The following is a 22669-nucleotide window of genomic DNA, read 5'->3' on the forward strand; positions in this document are numbered from 1 at the left end:
AAATTAACAAAAGTAAAATGATATTAAGTGATAATTAACATGATGACACACCTTAATGATAGATTGGAATTGATCCAATACATCAGGAACAAAAGCTGTAACTTGATCAGTGGACATGTTGAGAAAGTAACCAGCTGTGAGATCATTTGGCCAATATCAAATGTGTATAATGCTCTTGAAAAATCCGCTGCCTTGGGTAATAGTTTCATGAATACTCCTACACACCAATTGCTTTATTTTTAGACCTTTGCAATCATTTTAAATAAAATGTTAAAAAAAAATATTCATAGATGAATTTTTTTTATCCAATGTTTGTGAGTCTTACTATTTTGTGTAGTAATAATAAAATTTAGAAAGAAAAAAAAAATTAGCATTTCTCTTTTAAATGACAATAAATTATATTTTGATCTTGTATTTTACCTCGTGTTAATGTATTTAAAAGTTCTAATTATATCAATTTTGCGCTTTAATATTCAATTCTGTGTCAATTACCAATTGATAACATATGTTATGAAATCCAACATAAATTAGGGGCAAAATAATTTTTCAAAAGGAAGTTAATCATTTTAAATTGTACATGAATGTGGGGAAGTAGTTTGGAAATACTCTTCGGATCCTGGGAGACGCTAGTGGTCCTCAGCTAGTCACCTGAAAAGAAATAAACACTCCGGTCGGGGGTGCCGGAATTAGCACTCTGACGGACAAGTTAGTTCAGACACTCAGGATAGCCTATTTACCAGTTTTGTGAAGTGATTCTTACATACCTTTCTATAACCGTTGTTCCTGTATTTATACCTCTTCTTTTTGATCCTCGGGGCCAAGGCCTACTTTTTTATCATTGCCTTTTCTTTCATTCGGAGCTACTGATCTCCATCTATTCGGCTTTACTCACGTATTCGGCGTCCTGGTCACGCAATATGAAGCCGGATAATATCTAATTTCTGGAGCGCGCATCCTCCGACTCTTCTATTTATTTGGCTCCCACAATTGCCCCCCAAGCATTTCACCGACGACAGTTAGCTGGAGTGCTTGGTTTTGAATTCCTAAAAGTCGGAGCCAAAATTCGGCAGTTGGCCTCATCCTACGGACATCTAAGCGCACCCCTTTCGATTGTCGTGTCGACTCCCCGCCCCCTCGTACGTGTCTATTTATTGCGATTTAAAATTTTGAGGTCCTTTCCAGTATATATTTTATGATGCTCATCGCTGGATTGCCTTCTGGATCGTTCCCGAAACTCTCCTCCGATATCCTCTTCGTCCTTTGTAAGTTCTCTCCTCCCTTGCTTCGAGGACTCTTTCTGATTTATTCCTTCCTCGGCATATTCTCATAGACTAGGATATGGCGAAACATTTAAAAGACCTCATCTCGTCAGATCGTATTGCTGGCTTTAAATGCCATTTCTCCATTCCTGATGATGTCCGTTTGTCGCTTGTGGCAGACGGCACTCTTGATATGGAGAGGGAGGATGAAACCACAATTGTCTTTCCTATTTTGTCAATTGCAGAGGGTGGAGTCCGTTTCCCCCTTCACCTATTTCTTAGGACTGTGCTTCGCCATTGGGGTTTAATCCCTTCCCAACCTAATGTGAATTTCTTTAGAGTCATAATGGGGGTTATAGCGCTCAACCGTTGCCTAAGAATTAACCTTGGCATTCCAGCCATCCGGCATTGTTATGCCTTGGCTAAGTCTTCTGGTCGGCACGGGCGTTTCTTCCTTAGGGCCAAGGATGTCGACCATCAGCTGATAACTATGCTTTTCAGTTCTGGAAAATGAGTTTATGATGTTATGGTCGTTGTCTAGGGTAACTGGGAATTTGGCAAAGGAGAGAATCACGCCGACCCTATTTCTAGACGGAGGGGCGAGCCAAGTGGCTGATTGCATTCTCGCTTTTATTATTTGTTCGTTTTTGTTGTAAAGCCTTTTTTTTTGAAATGTTACGGCTTGGCTTGTGTATGGAGAAATTTGAAGAAAGTTCTGTCTTCAACTGACGGTGTCATTCTGTCGGATATTGAAGTTGCGCTCAAATATTTCGGCCGTCGAAGTCTTCAGAAACAAGGCAGGGCGGCCCACATTCTACTTCGCTACGAGCCGACATATATGACCTTCTCGACGGCGGAAAGTATCTCGATTCCAGAGGGTGAAGATTCTCTCATCGCTCTCATTTTGTCCGACTTCAAAAACTTGAGGCAGGTTTGTTTTGGAGGGTCGGATTCGGAGCGAGGTGTAGCTAATGTTACCGAATCAGATCTGTCCGAAATCGAATCTGACGCGGTATTGAATTCGGCCGATCTCCCATCGGCTTCGGGCTGAGGGGATCTTTCGCTTGACGGTGTTTTTCACGATTTAGAGGATATTCTCGTTGCAAACCCCGAAGACATGACTGGGTTAAGCCTGACAAAACTTGTCAGGAAGGCGAATGCGGAAAGGTTGGCCACGCGGCGAAGAGCGGAGGCCCTTCCGTCTGAAGCACCACCCGCCACCACATCTCAATTTTTCCTACCTGCTGGCAAATCAGAGTCCTTCCGCGTTATTGAGGTGGAGACGGCGGAAAATCGGGATGCCGAATCTACCTTGATCATGCAGGCAGCCAAGAAGTCGAGGCGGAGAAACGCTCCGCCGAGTTTGAAGCCGGCATAGAAGAACATAGCAAACGTCCTCAATTAGAGGGATCGGACATGATCATTCCTTTTGTCATTCAGCCGATGATAAAAAACGTGCCGGTTTCTTCTGATGCTTCAGCGCTTAAAGATCCAGAAGTCGTATTCAGTTTGGCTACGTCCGTGTCTTTGCCGTCTGACAAGGAGGCTTTCCAGGTAGAAACGGATCTAGATGCAATAGCACTAGCCGCCCAATCGGCACTTTTGGTACATATTCGAACTTAGCTTCACTTAATCCAAATACTGTTGAAGTTATGGTTCTAAATTCTTGTTTTACAGACCGTCGGATGGATAGCCGATATGGGCCATCGCCATTGCGACGCCGTCAAATAGATTGGTCATTTACGTGAGGAAGTTGAAGGCTAGAGGAGAAGGTCCGAGGTCGAAGCATTGAGGGTGGACAAGGAAGCCTCAAGGGCCGAGGCCGAGATGGAGAAGGCTCGTTGTGCGGATCAATCGAGGTCGAATGCCGAGAGGAAGGCGGACGTGAGCGAAGATGCGCTCAAGTTGGCCTAGAAAGCGAACTCCAAACTAGAGGCTGAGTTGGCTGAAATGAAGACGGCGAAGGAATCAGCCGAATCGGAGTCTTCCAAAGTATTCGAGGCCAGGAAAAATGCTGGGCTCGCTGAGTACGTGAACCAAGTCCCCAAGTTTGAAAATCGGGGATTCAAACTTGGCTGGCACAAAGCCCTTACTGCTGCTGACGCTTCATTGATTGTGCCAATACCATATGAGCAAGTGGATGTTGAGCCATTGGAGTCTGATTTCGATGGCTGATCCGGCCGACTGATAGTTTTTAGGATGTCGCATGTATTTTTACAGTTTTAATTTAGTATTTTTCATCTTTTGCAACAGCTAGTGTTTGTTTTTTGAATGTATTTTTACGGTTTTAATTTAGTATTTTCATCTTGTAGCTTTCTGTTTGGTAACTTGAGTATATAAAATTTTCAGAATTGTGCTCAACTGGCTAAGGAAGATGTTGTTGATGAATGTTATTACTTTCGGTTATGGTTAGATCGGCTGCTTAGCTTAGGTATTTGGCCGATCAGATCTGCCCTTGCCTTAGCCAGGGCGCGAGCTTGAGAAGCCGAATGGCGTAACTCGTGGGCTGGCTGAGGCACACATTGATCGGCGCTTGCGCTTGAAAACATAGCGAACCAGATTAATAAATCTGCCCTTGCCTTAGCCAGGGCGTAAGCTTGAGAAGCTGAATGGCGTAACTCGTGGTCTGGCTGAGGCACACATTGACCAGTGCTTGCACTTGAAAACATGGCCGACCAGATTAATAAATCTGTCCTTGCCTTAGCCAGGGCGCGAGCTTGAGAAGCCGAATGGCGTAACTCGTGGTCTGACTGAGGCACACATTGATCAGTGCTTGCGCTTGAAAACATGGCCGACCAGATTAGTGAATCTACCCTTGCCTTAGCCAGGGCGCGAATAGCCTTAGATCGGCGCTTGCGCTTGAAAACATGGCCGACCAGGCACTTGCGCTTGAAAATATGGCCGACCAGATTAGTGAATCTGCTCTTGCCTTAGCTAAGGCGAGAGCTTGAGAAGCCGAATGGCGTAACTCGTGGGCTGGCTGAGGCACACATTGATCAGCACTTGCGCTTGAAAACATGGCCGACCAGATTAACAAATCCGCCATTGCCTTAGCCAGGGCGTGAGCTTGAGAAGCCGAATAGCGTAACTCGTGGTCTGGCTGAGGCACACATTGATCGACCCTTGCACTGGAAAACATGGCCGACCAGATTAGTGAATCTGCCCTCGCCTTAGCCAGGGCGCGAATGGCCTTAGATCGGCGCTTGCGCTTGAAAACATGGCCGACCAGACACTTGCGCTTGAAAACATGGCCGACCAGATTAGTGAATCTGCCCTCGCCTTAGCCAGGGCGCGAGCTTGAGAAGCCAAATGGCGTAACTCGTGGTTTGGCTGAAGCACACATTGATCGGCGCTTGCCCTTGAAAACATGGCCGACTAGATTAGTGAATCTGCCCTCGTCTTAGCCAGGGTGCGAATGGCCTTAGATCGGCGCTTGCACTTGAAAACATGGCGGACCAGATTAATAAATCTGCCCTTGCCTTAGCCAGGACGCGAGCTTGAGAAGCCGAATGGCGTAACTCCTGGGCTAGCTGAGGCACACATTGATCGGCTGACCAGATTAGTGAATGTGCCCTCGCCTTGGCCCGGGCGCGAGCTTTTGGAGTTGGGAAGCCGAGTGGCGGAGCTCGTGGGCTGGACAATTGTCATCCGACTTTTGACGTCTGGGATTACTGACGTTGCCTCGGGAGAGCTGCGTACATTGAAGGATAAGTGGCGCGGGTGCACACCAGAGGCCCTACTTATTTCCATTCAGGCAACTTAGGAGAGACGAAGATTGGCTGAATTAGATGCCGCAATGAGTCGCAGTAGCGAGCCTATGCGTATGGGAAGAAGAACGTCCAATGATCGGGAAACACAGCAGCCCCTTAGTCGTCGAAGCGTATCGCCCCGAAAGGACAGGCAACAACGGGGAAATTCTTCGCGCCCACGACCGAGAATCGAGCTTGATGCGACGCCACGACCGTTGAGTTTTGCAGTTTTTGTGAGGAATAGACAAATAACGGAGGCGGATTCTATCATTAAAGACCCAGGTGTAGCAGTCGAGTTCGCTCGATAGATCTTCCCACCGGAAGTCCAACAATCGATGGTCGGACGTCAAGATTTCGAAGTATTTCGAGACGGCATACATGGTGCCATGAAAGGACAATATACTGCTCACGAAGTCGACATGCGTCTGCGGGAAGCACGACGAAAGAGTGAGAAAAGAGACGAGAGGAATCGCAGTCTGGAGATTCGCGCGGAAAAGGCTGAGCGTGAGCTTCGAGAGCTGAAGAATGTTCAAACGAGCGCGTCGGTGGTGGTCGGTCAATCTAAATTGGTCGTTGAGAGAGTGACCCAACGGACCTCGGGTTATGAAAAGGGGTTTCAGGACGGCCTGAAGGTCGGGATAGAGAAGACCAAACGAGACCTTGCCGAGAAGGTCTGCCGATGTGAAAATCATGGATTCAAGCACGGCTGGATCAAGGCCCTTCAAACTGAGGAAGCTCTCGAAGCAGTGGGCATTGATTCGGCCTCGCCCCTGTATCATCGCCACTACTTTTCTTATTCCGATTTCGAAATTGAGAAGAGCGACGATAAGGGCGCCGAATGACTAGACTTCGCGCCGAATAAATAGAATTTCTTTTATTTTCAACGTCTGTATTCGGTCTTGAAATGTTGTGTTTAATTAATCGTATTATTTCAACTTTCTGCCAGGGTTTGTGTTGCGTGGCGTAAATATTTAAACATGTATTGACCGGCTTGAATTAAGAACGATTCTGTGAATATGTATTCGACCCTTAGGGCTCCGAATCCGGAGACTTTAATTTGGCCAATCGTGATATCCACGAAGGGCGCTCTGAATCCGGAGACTTTAATCGGCCCTAAGGTGTCATGCACCGAAAGGAGCTCTGAACCCGGAGACTTTAATCGGCCCTATGGTGTCATGCACCGAAAGAGGGCTCTGAATCCGGAGACTTTGAGACTTAATCGGCCCTAAGGTGTCATGCACCGAAAGGGGCTCTGAATCCGGAGACTAATTTGGCTAATCGTGATATCCACGAAGGGCGCTCCGAATCCGGAGACTAATTTGGCCAATCGTGATATCCACTTTCATTTGGCCAATCGTGATATCCATGAAGGGCACTTCGAATCCGGAGACTTTAATCGGCCCTAAGGTGTCATGCATCGAAAGGGGCTCTGAATCCGGAGACTTTAATTTGGCCAATCGTGATATCCACGAAAGGCGCTCCGAATCCAGAGACTTAATCGGCCCTAAGGTGTCATGCACCGAAAGGGGCTCCGAATCCGGAGACTTAATCGGCCCTATGGTGTCATGCACCGAAAAGGGCTCCGAATCCGGAGACTTTAATTTGGCCAATCGTGATATCCACGAAGGGCGCTCCAAATCCGAAGACTTTAATCAGCTCTAAGGTGTCATGCACTAGAAGGGGCTCCGAATCCGGAGACTTTAATTTGGCCAATCGTGATATCCACGAAGGGCACTCCGAATCCGGAGGCTTTAATCTGCCCTAAGGTGTCATGCACCAGAAGGGGCTCCGAATTCGGAGACTTAATCGGCCTTAATAGGCTTGGTCGGCCCTACGGCCCTAATTAATCAAGGCTTGGGAGCGGGCTAGCGAAAACAAGAAACTTTGTATTGCAAAGGTGGAACATGTACAGTATCAAGCCCACAAGTCGGGTCAATGATAGAATTTACGTAAATGTGTTGAATTCCAAGGCCGTGGCAAGCTTCTTCCTGACATGTCTGAGAGCCGATATGCCCCTGTTCTTGCGATGGGTTCTATCTGATAGGGGCCGTCCCAGTTTGGACCCAATTTTCCATCGGCCGGTCTCCGGTCGGCTAGAAGCACCTTCTTCAGGACAAGCTCTCCTGGCATGTATCGGCGTAACTGAACTCACTGATTATACGACTTGGCGAGCTGCTGCTGGTACCGTGCCATGGATGCCAGGGCGCGGTCCCTTCATTCCTCAATGAGGATCAGATCCAAGGCAAGCATCATGTCGTTTTGGCTCGTGTCAAAAACTTACGATTTCAGAGTTGGGAGGCCGATTTCCAGGGGTAAGATTGCCTGGGTTCCGAAGCATAGAGCAAACGGCGTTTCTCCAGTGGATCTCTTTGGTGTAGTACGATGAGCCCACAATACACTCGGCAATTCTTCCACCCATTTGTCTTTAGCTTTTCTCAGCCTCTTTTTGATGCCGTCCAAGATGGATTTGTTAGAGGCTTCGGCTTGACCATTGCTTTGGGGGTAGGTCGGTGTCGAGAAGTAAGGCCGAATGCCATATTTGCTACATAGCTCTCAATATACACCACAATCGAACTGGGTGCCATTGTCTGAGATGAGAGCTCTCGGAATGTCGAATCATGTTATGATGTTCCTTCATACAAAGCGTTTAATGTCCGCATCTCGTATATGTGTCAAAGCCTCCGCTTCGACCCATTTTGTGAAGTAGTCTGTCGCGACAATTAAGAATCGCTTGTTCTCTGGGGCCCTGGGCAATGGTCCTACGATATCAAGTCTCCACTGAGCAAACGGCCAGGGGCTGGTGATAGAATTCAACTCTTTGGCAGGTAGATGGGTTAATGGGGAGAACTTTTGGCACTGTTCGCATTTTTTTACATAACTCTCCGCGTTAGCTCTCATTGTCGGCCAATAGTATCCCTGCGTTATAGCTCGATGGGCCAGAGTGCGTCCGCCAGAATGGGCACCACAACTGCCCTCATGTATCTCTGTCAGAAGCCCCTCCACTTTGTCGGGGTGCACGCATTCTAAATATGGACCAGAGAGGGACTTTTTGTAGAGCCCTCCTTGCGGATCCAGATAGTATCGCAGGGCTTTATTTCGCAGCTTGTGATCTTCTTTTTTGTCCTCTGGGAGTTGTTCAGAGGAGAGGAATGCAGCAATGGGGTCCATCCAGCTTGGTGCGGATTCTATAACGTTGACATGGATTTCATTCGGAGGGCCAATGCTCGGCTCCGGGACGAAACCTACTTCGATGGTCCGCTTGATCTCAGAATTGATGGCAGAGGCTAGGCATGCCAAGGCATCCTCGTGTGTGTTCTGGTCGCGTGTTATTTGGTTCAGTTTGTGATGGTCAAATTTTGCCAGCAAGGAATTGGCCGTTTTCATGTAGGCCGCCATACGGTCGTTTCTTGCCGCGTATTCCCCCTTTAGCTGATTGATTATCAATTTTGAATCACAAACCACAAGCAGACGCCGAGCACCGAGAAGGTGCGCATTCCACAGACTGACTAGAAGGGCTTCGTATTCGGCTTCGTTATTTGATGCTTCGAAGCCAAGCTTGACGGCCTGCTCAATTACTGCGCCGTCTGGAGACATGATTACAACTCTAACGCCACTGCCCCTTTGGTTAGATGATCCATCACCGTACAATTGCCAAATATCCCCGACATAAATTCTCTAGTTCGGCTTTGGTAGAACTTCAGCCTTTGGTTGAGCTTCATCAGGTTTGAGGTTGGCGAGCTCGCTGGTGAATTGACAACAAAGTCGGCTAACACCTGCCCCTTGATTGCAGTTTTAGGTAAAAATTGAATATCGTATTGGCCGAGTTCAAGAGCCCATTTTGAAACACGTCCTGATGCTTCTGCACTTCGTAGTACTGATCGGAGGCAATAATCTGTTAGCACCCCAATGCTATGTCCCTGGAAGTAATGCATCAGTTTTCTTGCCGCCATGACTAGGACTAAGATGAGTTTTTCTAGCGGAAGGTAGCGAGTTTCGGCGTCAACCATTGCCTTGCTCACATAATACACTGGCCGTTGCTCTCCCTCCTCTTCTTTTAACAGTATGGCGCTGACGGCCCTATCGAAAACTGCCAGATATAGGATGAGCGAGTCACCAGCGGCGGGTGTTGTCAAGAGAGGTACTGAGCGGAGGTAGGTCTTGAGTCCGTTGAAAGCTGTTTCGCATTCAGCGGACCATTCAAAAGCCTTACCCTGCCGTAGTGTCTGAAAGAATTGTCAGCAACGATCTGTAGACCGATTGATAAACCTGTTGAGTGCAGCGGCCATCTCCATCAACTTTTGGACTTCTTTTACTAAGCGGAGGGAGCCGAGTTCCAAGATTACTATGACTTGCCTTGGGTTGGCTTCGATTCTTCGGTGATTGACGATGTAACCCAGGAATTTGCCAAAGCCAATTCCGAACGCACACTTGGAAGCGTTCAGTTTCATTCTGTATTTGCGTAAGATGCTGAATGTCTTTTCTAGATCGGCTATATGACTCTGTTCTTCTTTGGACTTGACCACCATATCATCGATGTATACTTCCATAGTGTGGCCGAGTTGCTCTTTGAACATGGCGGTGACCAATCTTTGGTAGGTTGCCCCTGCATTCTTCAGCCCAAAGGGCATAACTTTGTAGCAATAGGTTCCTCTTGGGGTGAGGAAGGCAGCTTTATCCTGGTCATCTGGATGTATGGCGATTTGATGGTAGCCTCTGTAAGCGTCGAGGAAGCTCATGCGTTGGTGGCGTGCCGTCGCATCGACGAGCTGGTCGATTCTGGGTAAAGGAAAACAGTCTTTGGGGCAAGCTTTGTTCAGATCTGTGAAGTCGACGCACACTCGCCAAGTCCCATTTTTCTTCTTTACTACCACTGTATTAGAGAGCCACGTAGGTGGCGTGCCGTCGCATCGACGAGCTGGTCGATTCTGAGTAGAGGAAAGCAGTCTTTGGGGCAAGCTTTGTTCAGATCCGTGAAGTCGACGCACACTCGCCAAGTCTCATTTTTCTTCATCACCACCATTGTATTGGAGAGCCACGTAGGGTAAGTGACTTCTCTAATTCCTCCGGCGTCAAGCAGTCTGTCTACCTCCTCAACAACGGCGGCAGTGTGCTCCGCGGCTGACCGTCGGCCTTTCTGAATGATCAGCTTACATTTCGGATCGACATTCAAATGGTGCTGTGAAACTGACGGATCTATTCTCGGCATTTCATACGAAGTCCACGCAAAGACGTCAAGGTTGTTGTGCAAGAAAGAGATCAGTTGTTGCCTGTCGGCCTGATTCAGAGAGGCGCCGATCATGAAGAACTTTTTTGGGCTGCCATCAATGTCAACTCAGTCCAAATCTTCCGTGGCCTTCTCATTTGGATATCACCCAACATCGTTTAGGATCTCCCGATTCGGCACCTCAATGGAGTTTACTTGTAGTTCCTTTGGCGTTCTGGCGGCAAGGATATAACATGCTTGTGCCGATTTCTGGGATCCGCGGATTTGCTCAATGCCGTGTTCTGTTGGGAAACGTAGCAGTTGATGATAGGTGCTTGGGACGGCCTGCAAGGTATGCAACCACGATCGCCCCATGATGAGATTGTACGGTGATGGCAGCCTGACGACCAAGAATTCCACGTCCACCGTTCTGGAACCTACTCGAACGGGTAAGCTAATTTTTCCCAATGGGTACTCTGGAGTGGCATTGAAGCCGAATAGTGGATAAGGAGATGGAGTCAGGTCTGACTCGTTGAATCCGAGTTTGGTAAAGGTTTTATAATACATAACCTCCGAGGTACTGCCCTGGTCGATAAGAACGCGTTCGACGGTGAACCGGTTTACGCGTAACTCAACAACTAACGGATCGATGTGGGGGAGTGTTACACCGATCAGGTCAGAATCGTCGAAGGTGATACTTGGCGTTTCTCGGGGCTGCTTTACTGGTGTGAGTTGCTGTTGGGGGCCTGGATGTGATTGGATCGCATGCACGGCCGGGGCCGCAGGAAAGTTGTATATCATGTGAACGGTGTCAAGCGGAGATGCATCCTCCGAACGGGCAGGTGTTTCGACCATACTCCTCCGGACGCATTGGTGGAGACGTTCGTCCTTTGCTAACTCCTCGAGATGATCTGCCCTCAGGGGTCGCTCAGAAGCCTTGGGCACCGTTTGTTTGGATTTTGCTATTTCCGAGGCTAGATCGCGACGAAGGCGTTCGTTCTCAGCGATGATGTTGGCCAACCTCTGTTGGGTTTGCCTAGCTTGTGCCATGGTCGCTTGTATTGTCGTTTGCGTTGGGTTTGAAGATGAGCAGAGGTCCGAGGCAAGTCTTGCCGCGATGGTTTTTGGTCCAAGCGAGTTTGCTGGAATGAGGTCAACTCTCTGTGCGGTCTCGTCAGTGGCTAGTGGAGGATCTTCAGTCACGCCTGCCATGGATATGTTTGAGTATTCCCACAGACGGCGCCAGTTGTGGGGAAGTGGTTTGGAAATACTCTTCGGATCCTAGGAGACGCTAGTGATCCTCAACTAGTCACCTGAAAAGAAATAAACACTCCGGTGGGGGGTGCCAGAATTAGCACTCTGACGGACAAGTTAGTTCAGACGCTCAAGATAGCCTATTTACCAGTTTTGTGAAGTGATTATTACATACCTTTCTATAACCGTTGTTCCTGTATTTATACCTCTTCTTTTTTATCCTCGGGGCCAGGGCCTACTTTTTGATCATTGCCCTTTCTTTCATTCGGAGCTACTGATCTCCATCTATTTGGCTTTACTCACGTATTCGGCGTCCTGGTCACGCAATATGAAGCCGGATAGTATCTAATTTCTGGAGCGCGCATCCTCCGACTCTTCTATGTATTCGGCTCCCACAATGAACGTCTCAATCAATCGGAAGAGAGTAACTAAATTATTTTACCAATTGATTTCAGTCCAATTTCAAAACTGATAATTCGACAAAAAGTAAAAAAATTAAAATAAAATTAATACAGTTAGAACTATAATGATTAAACTGACACAATAAATAAACTATGTGTGTAATTTGTGATTTAAATGAAGTTTGCTTGTTGAGAAGTACCTTGGTTACGGAAAATTTGGGAACGACGATGGAATTCATTGAATTCATTAAACTGAACATTCAATGAGATGGGGCTAAACCCACTCTATTGAAAAGTTGTATTCTGAGGTCTAATTGTGGACCCTGCTGTTGCAAAATTGGCTCCATGGGTGAAGTTTGAACCCACTGCATCTAGGTATGCACTCAAATATGGTAGTCCCAAGCTTCCAGCTCAAACCCACTCAACACAAAACAGGTGATGTTAATCACTTCTCAATACGTTTACGAACACATAATCAATCATATAAAGTATAAATAGAGTAATTTGATTAAAATTATATTTTTTTTTAATGATATATCTTATATGTGATGTGTGTAATCTAAATTGTTTCATGTAATTGATTATGTGTCTGTAATATTATTGTTGATATCTGGCCATGCCCAAAATGGGTGGATCGACCAGTACTCAGCCCATCAGGCTTTTATCCCATTCCAACATTGAGAATGGATCTGCTTTAAAATATATGGGTTGGACCTAAGCCGGAGTGTATGACTCCTGACCAGTCCAAAAACTTGACCTGATGGGCTACTTTAACCTTGGCACAAAATTTAACATATAAGGTCTAAATTTTGTATTATAATTCATATTGTTTTCTTAATGAAGTTTTCCAAATTAGAGCCAAATTAAGCGCAAACAGGTCAGGCCATTCCCGTAAGTCAATATTTTTGGGATTGGCTTCTCTTTAGTACGTGATTGGATTGGACATTGTTGTTGGGCCTGTGGGGCCTCACCATGGGTCTCGTTTCAATAATTCGAACCGTTCAATGTGTAGAACTCGTCGAGTACTATATGTCTGTAAAAAATTACATTGATTGGATATAGATAACTATTTCATCGGATTAGATTTCTATCAACAATTTATTTTTTCACCGTCCTTTTTTTTATTATATAAAACTAATTTGATCACGTAACTATCGATATCCGATTAACGTGAATTTTTATAGACATATAATACTCGACGAGTTCTACACATTGAATGATTCATATTATTAAAACGAAACTCCAATTTGTGACTAGACTGGAGGAAAACAAACCCTATTTTTAAGTATGTGTAAAGCCTAGGCTTTAGAAATCGAGAATATGGTAACCTAAGCTCGCCCTGTTGATAAGTAAAAGCTCATGGCCCATCCTGTTGTCAAGATAGGCAGGGCCGGCTCGGGGGTAGGTGACCAAGTTAGTCAACTTGGCCCCAAATTTGGTTTAAAAAATAGGGCCCCCGAATATCTTTAATACTTGGTTAGTAATTGTTTTATTGTGATATATATATATATATATATATAAATTTTGATCAACAATGATTTAGACCACTAAAAAATACATCACTAATAGCACTAATACATTAGAAATGACAAAAAAAATAATAAAAAAATAAAAACAAGGCATAGAAAGTGGGCGGGGCCTACTGCCACATCATTAGTGCTCCCTTTAGTGATCTCCTTTTAGTGCTCCCAAGCATTTTTCAAATTTTGATTAGAAGCTTTCTTTCAAGGGTTTTCTCTTATGAGAAATTTCATTGCGAACTTGAAATTATTGTAAAAGTTTCTACTTATTTATAAGAAAAAAAATTCTTCCAAAAAAACTCAAAAAATCCATGTAAGATTTAATCAAATTTATTGGAGGAAAACTTAAAATTTTGATATCCCTCTAAAATTTATGATCTTCTTTTAATTAAATTATTTGAATTAAAATCATATGGAGAGAAAATTGAATATTTGGTTTTCTCTTCCAAAATTAAAATTAATAATATTTAAGATATATTATTATATTTTTTAGTAAAAAAAATATTAGGAGAAATATTTAACATAATTTAATATTTTTATTTTTTTAATTTATAATTTTATTACTTATATTTTTATTTAAATATATTTGTGATGTCACGGTTCAATTTCGATTCAACCTGATATTTGAACCAGTAATCCGTTCACCCCATTTTTTTTTTCTGGTTTACTCACTGGTCTGATTTTTAAAATATTGATTCATAGGTTTTATTTTATTATTTTTAATTAAAATTTTCATTTTTTAGGTCGAAAAGACCCCAAAGTACATTAAACACAATAGGCCTGCCTTTTGGTTATAGTCTCAGTGCCTGTTTGGTGCAGCTTAAAAGCAGCTTATTTCAGCTTTCAGCTTAATTTAAGCTATTTTGATGTGTTTGGTTTAGCTTAACAATGCAGCTTATAGCTTTTTGTAAGTCAGAAATCAGCTTATTCTTTGAGTGGGGCAGGAGATGCTTAATTTATAAGTCAGAAATCATATTATGTTCATAGTTATAAGGTATAAGCTGTTAAGGCAAAAACTATAAGCACTTTCCCACAGCTCTACCAAACAGGGCCTCAGTCATCGCGACGTAGGCTTATTTTGGTAATTGGATTAAAAGTAAAAAATTAATTTTTTGACTCTTTTTTGTCACATTTTCTCTTTATTTATTTTTACACATTTTAAAAAAATTTAAAAAAAAAATTAAAAAATAACTTTTAACCTATTTTCCAAAATAAGCCGTAATGAACATAAGATAAATTACAAATATACTCATTAAATTTTACTTAAAATACGAATTACTTCGTGTAATTTTAAAAATTACATCTCACATTTTGAAGTTTATAAGTTCATAACAAACAACTCATATTATTAATAAATAATTAAATCAATTAAAAGTTTTTAATGATATAATAAATAGATTTCAATTAATAATTTAGGTAATTTTATATTTGTATAGAAGAATAGTTAAGATTTTTCTTTTTTATAGTTATTTTTGTTAAATAAAAAATTCTGATAATGAGATATTTGTAATTTTCTAAACTATAAGAACCAATTCATATTTCAAGCAAATTTCAGAGAGTTTATTTGTAATTTATCCAATTCTTAATGTTTAAGAATTCTTAAAAAATATGCTATAAATTTATATCAAGCATGAACTACATTGCATTAATTATAAATTTACCATACATTTAAATTTTACACCAACTTTGTAAATGTTTTTTTCCACTCCATAATATTTTTAATTTTATTATGAACCAAAATTATATATATATATATATGGAGAAGTTATTATTACTCTTTTCATCTTAGACACTTATCATGTTGTTTTAAAAAACCAATCCAAAAGTACTAAGTTTTATTATTTTAATTAATAAAAGTTAAATTGGATCATCACATGGACTTATCTTAATACCACTAAATAATTTTGTATAATCTTATTTTTGTTTAATTTTTGTGCACCTTTCATTTTCAAGTGAAATAATAATAATTGTTGGTGATAATTACAAATAAAACACTAGAAAATAAGAATAATAGAAATTACAAAAGCTATTGTAAGGGCTGAGGCGCGGAAAATTCGCTCTCTTTAAGGATATTCAAGCCCTCTACGGTTAGGCAAAGCCTCACACCGGTGCAGCAGAAAAACCTTGACTTATCCTCCCAGGATACAACAGCCCGACTAAGTCGTATGGTTCACCAATACTGCACAATTGGTTGAACCCAAAGCTTTATCACACACACCCTTTTTTATTTGCCTAATAATCTCACTCAAGACATAACAACATAACCAAAACTTTTTCACCCTTCGTGTCCCTCTAGATAGGACCTAAGCTCAAATATATATAGAAATCAATCTTAATAAACAAGGTTCTAGGTGGATAAGGAACGGATGGACTTGAAAGGATAAGCATGGTGGATTTAGAAGACTTAGACTTGAAAGTCTTGGCGAAGACTTGATGATGACTAGATGGATAAGTTTTGGTGGACAAAGACCAAGACTTGAAAACTTAGAGGGAAAGAAAAGAAAAACCGACAATAACACATTATAATATTAAAATACCTGCTAACATTCTACAACCTATTTTAATATTATAGGTAACAAAAAATGAGATTATTAAGCAAATAAGGATATTATGCATCATGGTAGGTGTGCTCTGCATTGAATCTCTATTAGTGAAACAATAATATCCACTCCAGAGCCAATAGTATGCTCAGCATTGAACTATGACTACTTAAGGGAAATAAATAATTATTGCACACACATAATATTCCAGGTGTTCACAAAAGCTTTAAATGCCAGCACGTTACGGCCTTGTGCGATCCTAGGATTCATAAGTGTATTTGAGAATTAGCCCAAATCTCATAGGTAACGGCCCCACTACCACACTCACATAGGTGAATTCTGTCAAGGGTGCTCCTATAACTATGACACCCCACTCAATAAGAGCTACAGAAATTCATTAAGAGTTTTTTTAATAACTCAACCTCTACAACGTTACAGGATAAATGCACTTACATCATAAGGATGGGTAAAAATTAATTTAGTGCATTTCTCACGGCCATCATATGATCGTTTTTCTCATTGAACCCAGTTACAGGATCTCTGGTTCCTGGGTTGAGTATCCTCATACATGGTTCCTGCTATATTCAATGGGCTTCAATCCCATCCCCCTCGATGTATTCCAGACCCTATCTCTTGCCAAGGCCTTAGTTAATGGATCTGCAAGATTATCAACAGATTTAATATAATCCATATATATAATGCCATTATTCATAGAAGATCTCACAGTACTGTGTTTTCTTCTGATAGGTTTAGATTTACCGTTATAATAACCGTTATTAACTCGACTAATTACTGCAGTGCTATCACAATGAATCAATATAGGTGGAATCGGTTTTTCCCAACAAGAGATTTCATTTAACAAATCTCTCAACCAATTTGCTTCTTCACTGGCTGTAGCTAAAGCAATAAGCTCAGCCTCCATTGTTGAATTAGCAATAATGGTTTATTTTTTCGATTTCCAACTTATAGCACCACCTCCCAATATAAATAAGTAACCAGTGGTTGATAATGAATCACCTGACAAGGTATTCCAATCGGCATGACTGTAACCTTCAAGTACTGCAGGATACTTATTATAAAACAAGCCATATTTTGTGGTACCAGATAAATATTTCATAATCCGCTCAATGGCTAGCCAGTGATCACTGCTAGGTTTGCTAGTAAACTTGCTAAGTACTCCAACTGCATATGCAATGTCAGGTCTAGTACAGTCAGTCGTATGACGCAAGCTACCAATCATACGAGCATATTCCTTTTGATTAATTACATCCTCATCATTTTCAATAGGAAATAAATGCACATGGGGATCAAAAGGAGTAAGAACATGCTTGCAGTTATAAAAATTATATTTTCTCAAAATTTTCTCAACATAATGCGACTGATCAAGAAATATACCATCACAGGTTTTGGTAATTTTCATTCCCAAAATATAATTAGCCACACCAAGATCTTTCAAATCAAAATGGCTACTAAGCATATTTTTAGTTTCTATGATGATATGCAAATTAGAGTCAAATATAAGTAAATCATCCACATAGAGGCTAATAATGACATGTGAATTTTCTTCAGATTTCTAGTAGATGTATTTATCACATTCATTCATTTTATAGCCATTCTCAATCATGCAGGAATCAAATTTCTCATGCCACTGTTTAGGGGCCTGTTTTAAGCCATATAGGGATTTAACTAACTTGCACACTTTGTTTTCTTGACCGGGTTCCACAAAACCCTCAGGTTGATCCATATAGATTTCTTCACCCAGGTCTCCATTTAAAAAAGTTGTTTTAATATCCCATTGATGAATTTTTAGATCATGAATTGCAGCCACTGCAATTAATAATCTAATCGATGTAACTCTAGTAACCGGAGAAAATGTATCAAAAAAAGTCAAGATCTGCTTGTTGTTTAAAACCTTTTGCAACAAGCCTTGCTTTATATTTATCAATAGTTCCATCCGGTTTAAGTTTTTTTCTCAAAATCCATTTACAGCCAATAGTTTTACAACCTGGTGGTAAATCTACTAATACCCAAGGTTTATTGGATAATAATGATTCCATCTCATCATTTACAGCCTCGTTCCAAAAAACAGAGTCAGGAGATGCCAAAGCTTCTTGTAAAGTTAATGGAGTTTCCTCCACATTAAAAACATGATAATCAGGGCCAAAATCTTTTTCTAATCTAGCACTTTTACTCCTTCTAGGTTCAAAAACTATAGGATCTTCGTTTTGTAAAACAGGAGTAGAGGAACCGGTTTCAGATAAAATATTTTCTTGATAATTTTGACCCCCACCATTTTTAGATTTAAAAGGAAATTTTTCTTCATGAAAAATTGCATCACCTGATTCAAAAATTATTTTGTTTTCCATATCAAAAAATCTATAGGCTGTACTATTTGTTGCATATCCAAGAAAAGCACAAGTGGCAACTTTCACACCTAATTTAGGTCTTTTAGTGTCCACAAGTCTTACAAAAGCTAGACAACCCCAAACCCTCAAATATCTCAAATTTGGCTTATGCCCTTTCCACAACTCAAAATGTGTAACTTTTGTTTTTTTATGTGCCACTCTATTCGTAACATAACATGCAGTTAAGATTGCTTCTCCCCACAAATTTAAAGGAGCACCTACTTCAATTAGCATAGCATTTGTTAACTCAGTTAAAGTTCTATTTTTCCTTTCTACTACACCATTAGATGCAGGTGAATATGGTGGAGTAGTTTCATGGATTATTCCCAAAGACTGAGCAAACGAGTTGAATCCAAAAGATTCATACTCCCGGCCTCCATCACTTCTATATCTTTTAATCTTTTTAGCGAATTGATTTTCAATTTCAAGAAGGAATTCTTCAAATTTTTCAAAAGCATCACTTTTATTTTTCAACAAGTATACATAAGTGTATTTTGAAAAATCATTAATAAAAGTGATAAAATATCTATTTCCACCACTTGTTAAAATTCCTTCAAATTCACATAAATCAGTGTGAATTAATTCTGACAATTCAGTATTTCTCACCACACTTTTATGAGGCCTTTTAGTTATTTTTACTTGACTGCAAACTTCACATTTCTCAAACTTATTTGTTAGTTTGGGAATTAATCCTAAACTACTCATCACTCCCACATATCGGCTATTAATATGACACAGACGAACATGCCAAAAATTCATAGAAGACATCATGTAAACAGAAACATGTGCTTTCTTATTCTTAACATTTAATTTAAACATTCCATCATAGGCATACCCTTTCCCCACAAATATGTCTTTTTTAGTGATTACATATTGGTCAGATTCAATAGTCTGCTTGAAACCAGCTTTGTTGAGCAAATAACTTGACATCAAATTTTTCCTCATGGACGGTGTGTACAACACATCTTTTAAAACAAGCACACGTCCAGAGGTAAAATTCAGCTCAACATCCCCATACCCGAGCACCTTGGTTAACCTGGAGTCACCAAGCATAATAGTCCTCTCCTCATTAAAAAGAGTGAAATCTTTGAACCAATCTTTATCATAGCAGGCATGCCTATTGGCACCAGAGTCTGCCCACCACCCTTCTACAGATTGAACCATAAAAATGTCTGTGATCATAGCCACAAATGGTTCCTCAGTAACATTAGCTTGTGGTCGAGACTGTTGTTTCCGAAATTTGCAAGTTCGAGCAATATGCCCACTTTTGCCACACACAAAACATATCACATTTGTTAGATCTTGTGAAAGGGATTCTTGGTTCCATTTCTTTTGCCTCAGGTAATTTTTATTTTGTGGTCTTCCAGTATTTTTCCAAATTTTCTTAGCTAGCTTCAAGTGACTATTTTTATGAAATCAACCTTTAGGTAAAGTATTTCCAGAAGTTAAATTTACCTTTGTAGTGGAATGCTCTTGTGTCATAAGTGCATCTTGTCTTCGTGCTTCCTCCTCCACCCGAATCCGTGTGATTAGAGTCTCCAATGACGTCTCTTTTTGCTTGTGATGCATCGATTTCTGGAACTCCCTCCAAGATAATGGAAGTTTGTCAACAATACCTGCTACAACAAGATTGTCTCCAATTTTGATGCCTTCAGATCTAACTTCAGCCACTAGCATCTGAAAATCTTGAACTTGTTCCACCACTGATTTTCCATCTAACATCTGATAGCGAAAAAAATGGCTTGCAGCATATTTTTTAGCGCCTGCCTCTTCAGTGTCATATTTGTTTTACAAGGCTTTCCAAATTTTCTTGACAGTGGTGTAAATAGTATCATAATAATCATAAATTGATCAGAAAAACAATTCAAAAGATAGTATCGACATTTATTCTCATCTGTGTTGTATTTCTCGATTTTTTCAAGATGAGCAACATATTCCTCGTCGGTCATCTCTTCAGTGGGGACTTTGTTCGGATTTTTCTCGGTGAGGATATACGCCACCTTGAGGAGACTGAGGTAGAAAAGCACCTTGCCTTTCCATCTCTTGAAATGAGCTCCCTTGAACCAGAAGGGCTTGTTGAGATCGCCGGTATTATCGTTGGGCTTCTCTAGTACTGGCTCCATGAACTTTTGCTATTTGAATCTCCTTAAAATTATTGGTGATAATTACAAATAAAACACTAGAAAATAAGAATAATAGAAATTACAAAAACTATTGTAAGGGCTGAGGCACGGAAAATTCGCTCTCTTTAAGGAGATTCAAGCCCTCTGCGGTTAGGCAAAGCCTCATACTGGTGCAGCAGAAAAACCTTGACTTGTCCCCCCTAGGATACAACAGCCCGACTAAGTCGTATGGTTCACCAATACTGCACAATTGGTTGAACTCAAAGCTTTATCACACACACCCTTTTTTATTTGCCTGATAATCTCACTCAAGACATAACAACACAACCAATAAAACTTCTTCACCCTTCGTGTCCCTCTAGATAGGACCTAAGCTCAAATATATATAAAAATCAAAACTTAATAGGCAAGATTCTAGGTGGATAAGGAACGGATGGACTTGAAAGGATAAGCATGGTGGACTTAGAAGACTTAGACTTGAAAGTCTTGGCGAAGACTTGATGATGACTAGATGGATAAGTTTTGGTGGACAAAGACCAAAACTTGGAAACTTAGAGGGAAAGAAAAGAAAAATTAACAATAACACATTATAATATTAAAATACCTGTTAACAATAATTGATCATGAAATTAACTTTACTTTGCAATTTTTACAAGTGCAGAGGACAGAATCGAACAAATGAATTAAAAAATTATGTTATAATATGATTCATATTAAAATATATTTTTTTTTATCCTTTTCTCTTTGCACCATCTTTTTAGTTCAAGTCCTTTTAATTTTACCCAAAAAAATTAATATAATTAAATCAAAACTGTAACATTTGGTCTGATTTACCCACTTTTCATTTTTAGACAGAGAAGCAAAAACTGTTAAGAATGGCACAAATATACCTATAAAATCAATTACAAGACGGCCATCGCAGTACCGTCCGGCGGGCGCTTGGAAATATGTCTCTCCGTTCGGCGGAGGTGCCTGTCCAAATGCTGCCGACAAGCCGCCTGTGTCGGAATTTGAGTCGCCAAAAGTAAACACTGCCGGAAACTCACAATGGGTGGTGGTAGTTTTGCCAAACACTGAATTGGGGACTAAAATTGATGAAACCTAGACAACTAGAGGGACTATGAGAAGCCTCAGGCAATGAGACTCCATGAGAGAGCTCTTGAATTTAAAAGAGAGAAATTTCAAAGGAAGAGAAGAGAGGCAAGGAGTGAGGACAATCAGTAATAATCAAGACAGTTCCATGATATTGTATTATGTTTGCTTTAGGCATCTTTGTTTATAACGAGAAAGAGAAGAATAAATTTACCAAAATACCTTGTCCATGAGAGAAATTTTGCCTGGTTAAGCACTAGGTTTTGTGGAAGAGTTACAGGGGTATTTTGGTCTATTCAAGACTCATGTGAAATGTTTAAGGGAACTTCTATTTGCACCCAAAAAGTAACACTACTGCAAAATTATAAATAGATCACGGATTTTAAGTATAGTGTTTATTATTTAACAAAAATATTTGAGAGCTCTAAAGGAGCTCTAATAGATGAGATTCATCCATTTATGTGATGTTTTGGCCTTTTTTTTCTTTAATACCAAATGTATAGAGCTCCATTTAGAGCTCTATACCTAGACCTCTCAATCGCATCCCATTATTTAATTACGAATTTTTTATTTTGTCAAAGTGTGATTTTTGAGAGTGTGATTATTGAGGGTTATTTTCAATCACACTTTTTGAGAGACTATCATTAAAAGATAATTTTATCACATATTTTGATAGTGACAATAAATATTTAGATCACGGATTTTAAGTGTGATTAATAACCAATAAAATCTGAGATTGAATTAAATAATTTATGATTAATAATGAAATAAGATCACAGTTATATGCATTTTTCATCACGGTTAGTACGTATGATAAAAGAAAGATTCGACCACAAAACGTGACTATCAATCATAGCATATAAATTTTGATTAAAATCCGAACATAACTAATATCTAAAATATAATCAATATTATTTGTACAAAAATTTTCTTTGAATCACAACATTGACCACATATGAATAGCTAATAACCTCATATTTTTCATAAATAAAAGTCAAATGTTAAAAAAATATATACAATAAAAGTTAAGGAATAAAAGTTTTTTTTACTGTGATTACACAACAAAAATTTCATTAAAAAAATTTTAAAAAAAAAAAAAAAAAAAACTTAAGGAGAACTAAGT

General features: G+C 40.6%; 1 pseudogene; it reads right to left on the reverse strand.

Annotated features, from left to right (window-relative positions):
- Positions 1–22669, reverse strand: part of LOC145800878 (GDSL esterase/lipase At3g26430-like) — a 40773-nt pseudogene that overhangs the window by 11360 nt on the left and 6744 nt on the right.

This window comes from Camellia sinensis, chromosome 10 (genome assembly GCF_055761805.1).
Source record: "Camellia sinensis isolate YWXY chromosome 10, ASM5576180v1, whole genome shotgun sequence".
Lineage (NCBI taxonomy): Eukaryota > Viridiplantae > Streptophyta > Magnoliopsida > Ericales > Theaceae > Camellia > Camellia sinensis.